Below are 8,086 nucleotides of genomic sequence, written 5' to 3' on the forward strand. Positions count from 1 at the left end.
ATAAAGTAAAAAAAAAAAAACCTCTTCAGAAACTAAAACTCAGAACTTGGGGGCAGAGTGGGAAGCAACACTTTCTTTTCACAGAGTTATTACACACAACACAACAGTCCTCGAAAGCAGAAATGGGAAGGAAAACAAACAAACAAACAAACAAACAAACCTCAGCAGCAGAACAAAGTTGGAGTCTTGACCTGATAGCCTTCAGTGTCTTTGAAATGAGGCTGAGGATCAGGCATCTTTTCCAGAATGGACCAAGGAAGACAAGTCCATTTTGGCTTCCAAGACCTTGGTCAGCACTGTGACCAGCAGCTTATGGAGAGACATGCCATCATGGGAGTACACCAGTTTTTCCCAGTCCACTCATAACGCTCGGGTCCACTGGACAGGGATAATAACCAGATTTGCTTGTTTGGAATCTGCTTGTGGATCACGTGGTTCTTAGATCTCCACCCAGTTTAACTGCTAAGACACCACTCCCAAAGTAGACACTGTAGTCCCTAAATGTGTAAGGCTTATCTGCAAGGTCTTCAAAAAACTCTGCTAAGGCATCTAGCATCTCCGTTAGCCTTTCAAAGGTGGTCTCATCTAGAGAGCCCGGGCTGCCCACAGTTCCTGATTTCCTCAGATTCATCATGCAGACACTTTGTTTTTTGACATTTAGAATCTGGTGAGGCAGTGGAGGTTCAAACTGGTGTGGTGAGGTACGCAGGCCTGGTGGCTACAGAATGAGGCAAACTTCTTAGGCCACTGGATCCAGATGAGGATTTGGGCTGGGCCCAGGGGCATTCTCCTGTCTTTGTATTTGTTAAATCTGGCAACTCCTTCTACAAGTCACTAGATGACTTCTTAGAAGTGTATTCCCCTGCAGGTGGCAGGAGGTATCATGCCATAGCAAACTCTGCAAAATGCATATAACGATAGACTCTGCCTCTGAGCAGTAGTGAGCCTCTTGGCACAGAGAGCTTACCTGGCTGCTTCCATACCTTCCCTGCACTCTAGCCCCTCACTATTCAGCTTCTGGGGATAAGGAGCATAGACCCTGAAGCAGGTGGCTCGGGTTTGAACCCTGCTTCCACAGCTTGTTAGCTGTATGGCCTTCCATAAAGTAATGTAATCTCTCTGTGTGTATCTAGTTTTCTCACCTATAACATGGAGGCAATAAGATCAATTGCCTTGTAAAGTTGTTCTGAGTCTTCAAAGTGTTTAGATCAGTGCTTGGCCCATGGGCAAGAAATAAAAGACTTTACTTATTGTTGCTATTATTCCCTGGTGGCTATATATAAAAGGAGTTGGGCTAGTGAGAACCATGTGGTCATTTCAAAGCTAGGCAGAATCTGAAGTCTCAGAAGCTGTCACAGAACCATTGTAATTCAAAGAAGAAAAATATTTCGGGACTATTTAGAAAAACCCTCTTGTTTTAGAGATGAAGAGAAAACTCAAGCCAGAGAGGCCAGATGGCTGGCTTCAAACTTCACAGGTGGTCAAGGATAAGACCTTGGGGCGAAAAGGTGGTATCAACAAAACCCGAAGGAAAGACAGAGAGCCTTTTGCTAGAACTCGGTAATTTACAACCACATAATTAAAAGATTTTAGAACTGCCAAGAGTGGCCAAGACAGAATTTGCACCAGGGTCAGCCTTAAGCAAGACCCAGACACAGGAATTGAGTGTTCTTGGAGTTCTAGTCCCAGTTTTGCCCTGGTACTCACTACGCATCTTCTGGCAACTCCTTACCTTCTCTGGCCTTCAGTTTCCCATCTGTACAACAGAGATAATCATCTCAGCTCTGTCTGCTTCCTAGGGCTATTGTGAAATCTTTGGAAGGAATGACACCTCGACTGCCTCCCAGGAACTCACCACCCCACTCAGCCCTCGTGGCCTCTCCCCAGCTTGTCAGAGTGCTGCCTTCCCTCACGTCCCTGGCTTCCAGCCCTCAGAGGCATGGAATATCTGGGCCCCAACTGATCGATGGCCAGCAGATTCCAGTATGTGGGGTGAGGGTGGGACTACTCATCCCTGGTTGACTGGCCTGCATGGCCTATCGCCTGTACTCAAGCCGTACAGAGAAGGCCTCTGAGCTCAAGCTCTCAGGTGATGCTTTTTAAATTGAACAGAGTGACCTTGCTAAAAAGTGAGTATGATCTTGACATATACCCACTGAACATGTGCCCGCAGGTGTTCCCCTGGTCCCCCATCTTCACTTCCACGTATTATCTCTCACTTAGGCTGTTGGGACCCCAGCTTTTCTTTGCCCACTTAATCTCTGCCCAAATCCACTCTTTACATGACCACTGAGGGAGCCTTCTAAAACAAAAATCAAATTAAGCAGCCTCTCTTTTTAAAACTCATCATCCAGTATAGAGATTTTTTATCTGAAGCTCATAGATACACTTTAGGGAATATGTGAACACCCTGACATGGACACCCTAGTTCTGCTAGTGTGGACATTAGCTTTGATCAGAGTCTCAGAAAGATATATGACCAACCAACCATCCCCTCCCCCCCAAATTTACAAACTTTACTCCACAGAATAAAGTCCAAACTTCATTATCTGAAGCCCTTAATGATGTAGTTTTTAGGTACACCATTCTCGTTTGGACTCTTTCTCAGTTGCTCATACATATCTTGCTATTTCTCACCTCCTTGTCTTTGCTCAAGCTGTGACCTCTGCTTTGAAAGCCTTCTTCTTCCTACCCTTCCCGGGGATCTCCTTTTCTGGTTAATTGCCACTTAGCTAGTACAACTCCAAGTGCAACTCCATTCAAGAGTTGCCTCTTCCAGAAGCTTCTTCTGAGCCACTCCTCCACCCCCACACTGGGGATGGGGATATGTTCCTCCCTGGGCTCCCACAATAGACATGCATCCACTATGTTGCGTTGTTCACATAGTGCTCACGGAAATGAAAGCACTTCGAGAATAAGAATGTGTCTTACTCATGGTTACCTTCCTCTCTCCTTCTCTAAAGCAGTGATTTTGGGGATCAGCGGCAGCAGCCTCATGTGGGATCCTGAGAAAAACGCAAACATTCAGGCCTCACCCAGACCTGGTAGGGGGTAGGGCCATTTCACCGTGTGTTAACAAGTTCCCCAGATAATTCTGATGTTCAAGCTCAGAACCACAGACCTGAAGGGCTGCCTCTGACTCTTGCCTGGTCCACTGTGACGGTTTCTAACTGGGCTTCCTCCGGTCACCTTCCAGTCTATTCTTCACACTACAGCCAGAATGGTCCCTTTATAACATTGAGTAAAGGCCTTGCTCAAAAGCTTTCAGTGACTTCCTTTTGCACCTAGAATTAAATCCCGGATCCTCACAATGACCTGCTGGGACCCACATGACCTGGCCCCACATCTCCCCTGGAATGACTTCCTATCACCTGGCACAGTGGTCTGTTCTCAGCTTCTCGGACCACCATCCCTTCCTGCTGGGACCAGGAAGAAGGCATGAGTGAGTCACTTTCTCCATCATGAAGGAGGGACAGTCACGTAGGGCAGACAGATATGGACACAACATGCAGATACAGGAAGCAAAGCAAGATAGCTGTGCACGTGGCACAGAAACAGCAAAGATTCGTTTTGGGGACTTCTGTGGCGATTTCCAACTCAGTTTCTAAAGTTGAAAGCTGTAGATTTTGTCCTTCAAACATCCCAACACTAGGCATTTCATTGCTGTGCGCCTCAGTCCGTGGCTGTCCATCAGGGACCATGCCCACCACACTCGGGCACTGGGGGGAACACACAAGAGTGTATGTCCCGCGTGCCAAATGCAGGGTAAGGGCTTTGCAGGGATCGGGGACTCCCTTATTCTGGGGCAGTTTTAAGTTTTGTTGGAAGGACTGCCCTTCTGAAGCTTCAGCAAGAGACTAAGTGTCTCCTGAAAAACCTGAAGTGTTAAGGTACAGACTTGAAGTTAGTCTTATAAAGTTCCCCTCCACATTGAGAAATCTCCCTCCTGTGGGTGTGGTAGCGAATATGAAAGTAGAACCTTCCTCCTGGGCCCTGAGCTTACCAGAAGGAGCAATGGGGCTTGCAACGGTGTTACAGAAAAAGCAGTAGCAAACAGGAACTGGGGCCACTAGTTCTGGGAAGTTGGGGCTTCAGGCGGTCGAGCCCGGCTGACCTCTGTGTTTACAAACTCCAGGAGCACCTGCACCCAGACTGGGTCAGGCACAGGGCAGATTGTGGTAAGCTATTGGCACATGTCCTCTGGGACTGGAAAGTCAGAGAGAGGGCCAAGATCCCTTTCCAGGGCCCAGAGCTCCCAGCTCCCTGGACAAACAGCCTAGCTACGGTCACTGGGAGGAGATGGGAGACAGAGCAGGCAAGTGGACTGAATATTCATCCATTCACTTCCAATTTTCTCATCTGTGAAATAGGAAAAGGAAGGTATATAGTGGGGAAGAGTGGAAAAGGGTTGCTATGGAAACCAAAGGAGATAATACACTCAATTATTCATTTATTTAATGTACGTTATCTAAGTACCTCCTCCTACAATGATAGTAACAGCCACTCATTGAGTGCCCAGTCTGTGCCAGGCATTATGCTAACTACTTTAATTCTCACAACCATCCTCTGAGTAGCTGCTCTGATTTATATTTACCTGTGAGGAAACTGAGGCTAAGAGATGACTCACCCAGATCTCACAGCTCGTCACTGGTGGAACCAGAATTTGAGCATGGGCACACTGCTAACCGGTCCTGTGCTCATAGCCACAATGCCAAGTGGAGCTCAAGAATCTCTTGTTCTGGGGCAAGGCAAGAGGATGACCTGAGCCTGTGGGTTTGAGACCATCCTGGGCAACATGGTGAGACCTCGTCTCCATAATAAATAAATAAATAAATAAATAAATAATTACCCAGACATGGTAGCGAATGCCTGTAGTTCTGGCTACTTGGAAGATTGAGGCAGAAGGATCGCCTGAGCCCAGCAGGTTGATGCTGGGGTGGCCATGAGTGTGCCACTGCACTGCAGCCTGGGTGACGGAGTGAGACTCCAACTCAAAAAGTAAAGAATCTCTTGTTCTAAAGTCAGGGATCTGGAAGGTCAGAAATGACAATTTATTAAGCTCTGAATCTGCAGTGCCTAGGCCATGGCCTAGTGCATAGTAGCTGCTCACTAAATGTGGGTGAGCCCCTTGCACATCTACAAGACAAGGTGAAACGAGGCAATCTGGTGGGGAAGTCAGAGAGCAAAGTAGCAGCAGGTGACTTAACAGGACCTATGACAGAGGTGCCTAGAAAGAGCTCCCAGAGGTTCGTCCTAGGTCACCCTGTACACTAGTCAGGGTCTCAACAGCCCACTGACAGTTCCCGGGAAACAGCATATTTTAAGGAGGGCTTATTTGCAAAGGTGCAGACGTAGAACAGTCACAAGGGAGAACACAGGAGCTTAGTAGCTGCTGAAATGTTCTCACAAGAGGATAGAGAGTTCTGCAGAGCCGATCACCTTAGGAGGAACAGTGAGGGATATGTTCAGATCCAGTGGCTTTGCAAAGGGAGAATCAAAGAGATACATACCCCCGCCTCCCTCTTCTTTCTCCCTCTTCTTCCTCCATCTGGTCTCCTGAGCCTTCCCGGCTGGTCAAACCCAATCAGAAGCAGCAGGTTCAAGAACCCACTGGGTCAGTATCCCCAGATCAACCCCCAAACTCAGCAGATGAAGAAAGGTAACATATGGATCTAGAGGGGGGCAGACGAAAATATTCTGTTCAGACTGGAAAGATATGCAGATGTTTCCTGGAAAGCAGAGTTGAGGAAGGGCAGTCCACTGAAAGTCTTATTGTCTGGAATGCTTGGACTATTCTAAGCACTTGGTATAGCAAAGGTATGGGAGAATGAGAGACAGAAGAGCAGGAAATGGAAATGAGATTGGAGAAAGAGGCAGGGACTGGCTCATGGGGAGCTAAGGCAGGGAACTCTATTCTGCAGGTGCCAAGGACCACTAAGAGCAGTTAAGTAGGGGATTCCTCTGACTGCTGAGTGGTGAATGATTTTAGGATGGGGGAAGGTCTAGAGGCAGAGATCTCCTTGGGAGTCTGCTGCCACCATCTTGGAGAGACAAGGGCGAGGATCTGAAGAGATAAGAGCCTACCCTGCCCCAAGTAAGATGAAGGCAAACCAGACGCTCAGGCTCCATGGCCCTGCATCTACTTCTCTTTGTCTTTGATCCCTTCAAGGGCACGCATAGAGCAGCTATGGTCCCTGGTCAGCCCTAGAGTTGGCCTGGTGCTGAAGATCAGAGTGAGGTCATGGTATCTTGGGGAAAGTTCTGGATTGGGTTTCTTTTTGGGTGGAGAGAGGCAGTGAAGAGAATTTTGGGAGAGATTGCACATCTGTAAAAGGGCAAGGCTGTCTTGACCACACGAGGGGGGGAAAGAGAGAGAGAGAGAGAGGCAACAAAAGATCGGAAGGTTAGAAGGAGCTGCCTTTGTTCTTAGAACATGTGGGAGACCATGCCTGAGGGAAGAAATGGATCCTAAAAGGGGAAAGTGTATGTGTACCTGACACTAGGAAATTAACAACTTGAAATGCTAAGAGGCTGGCACAACAAGTAAAGACAAAGGTGTCTGTGTTCAAGGCACATTACAACAGGGGTGATGATTTGGAGGTGGGGAATTTTTTAGCTTCCAAGGATTATTTTGGGGGTTATGCTTTTCCCACCATTGAAGTATAATTATGTCTAAATTCCTTGCAATAAGGTAGGTGACAGGATAATAACATGGGAGGGAGAATAGAAAAAGCAATATCTCACTTTAGTACTGAAGCAGGACAGCACCTTCTATTAGGACAGATCAGAGCTGGAAGAAGGTTTACAGATCTCTGAATTCTCCTTCTACATAAGGAAACTGGGGCCCAGCGAAGGGGAGATAACATCCCAAAATTATATACATGCATTCGTGTCTCCATTGTTTTATTTGGTCCTAGTACTTTAGACCAATAGGGAAAGCAGACAGTATAGTGGAGGGGTCAGCAAACTTTTTCTGTAAAGGGCCAGATAGTAAATCTTTTGGGATTCGTAAGGTCACATATGATCATTGTTGCGTATTCTTTTATTCCTGTTTTTAAAAAATAGCTCTTTGAAAATATAAAAATTGTCTACAGACTTATCACCCTGAATGCGCCTGATCTAGTCTGAAAAGAAAAAATTGTTCTAGGCTCACAGGCTGTACAAAATAGAACTGTACAAAAACACGCTGATCAAAAATAAGTCCTCTATAGTGTATTTTTAAAAGCATGGTATTGAATTTTGACCTGGGTTTGAATTTTGGTTCTGTTGTTAACAGGCTGTGGTGGCTTTTGGCAAGTTACTTAAACTCCTTTTTCTTCTCTGTTAAATGACTATACCCCTCACCAAGCTCCTAAGGAGATGGAAAGAGATACCACCTAGGTTCAAATTCTAGCTCTGCCATTTGTTTGCAGGGTGACCTTCACTAATGAAACTCTCTGTGCCTCAGTTTCTTCATCTGATAAATGCAGGTAATAGTAGTACCAACTTTATATGATTGTTGTGTGATGAGATGACATATACGTAAAACTAATAGAATAGTGCTTGGCATACATAAGTTTTATATATCATTATTAGTATGATATAAACATTTAAGGTTCTCGGCACAAGATAGATATCTGGCAAATAGTAGCTAGTCATGGCAGTCACTCCCCAGTGAGAAAGCAGACTTAAAGAAATTAAGGAAGGTCGAGCCATATTTTAATGGTCTGGTCATGCCAGAGTTCACCTATAGTTCACTCTTAAGTCTGTGCTATAGAATAAAGCAAGCAAGATCGGCTGCATGAAAGTGAGCTCTGGTTCTCTGCCCTGTGTGCAGGCCTCCCAACAACCATCAGATAAGCACTTGCATAACCCAAGTCCATTTTTATCTCAGCAGAGATCTATACACACATGCACACACTTGGCAGTCATGGGCTACAGACCTGGTGCTCTTGCTTGAGATTCCAGTCGTGTTATCAATACTTATGAGTGTCAACTTGGGAGATCAAAGCTATGCAGGTCGGGAAGGCTGATATTTAAATTCCAGACTTGCAGGCACAGTTCTGAAATTCCATGGCTCAGAATCAAGTTCACATTCAAAATCAAG

The 8,086-nt window shown here is 46.1% G+C and overlaps 1 pseudogene; it reads right to left on the reverse strand.

Annotated features, from left to right (window-relative positions):
• Positions 1 to 228: 228 nt before the first annotated feature.
• On the reverse strand, positions 229 to 786 carry LOC103274532 (annotated as a pseudogene).
• Positions 787 to 8,086: the final 7,300 nt, after the last annotated feature.

The sequence above is a fragment of the Carlito syrichta genome, unplaced genomic scaffold (genome assembly GCF_000164805.1).
Source record: "Carlito syrichta isolate Samal-C Ts95f unplaced genomic scaffold, Tarsius_syrichta-2.0.1 Scaffold314796, whole genome shotgun sequence".
Taxonomy (NCBI): domain Eukaryota; kingdom Metazoa; phylum Chordata; class Mammalia; order Primates; family Tarsiidae; genus Carlito; species Carlito syrichta.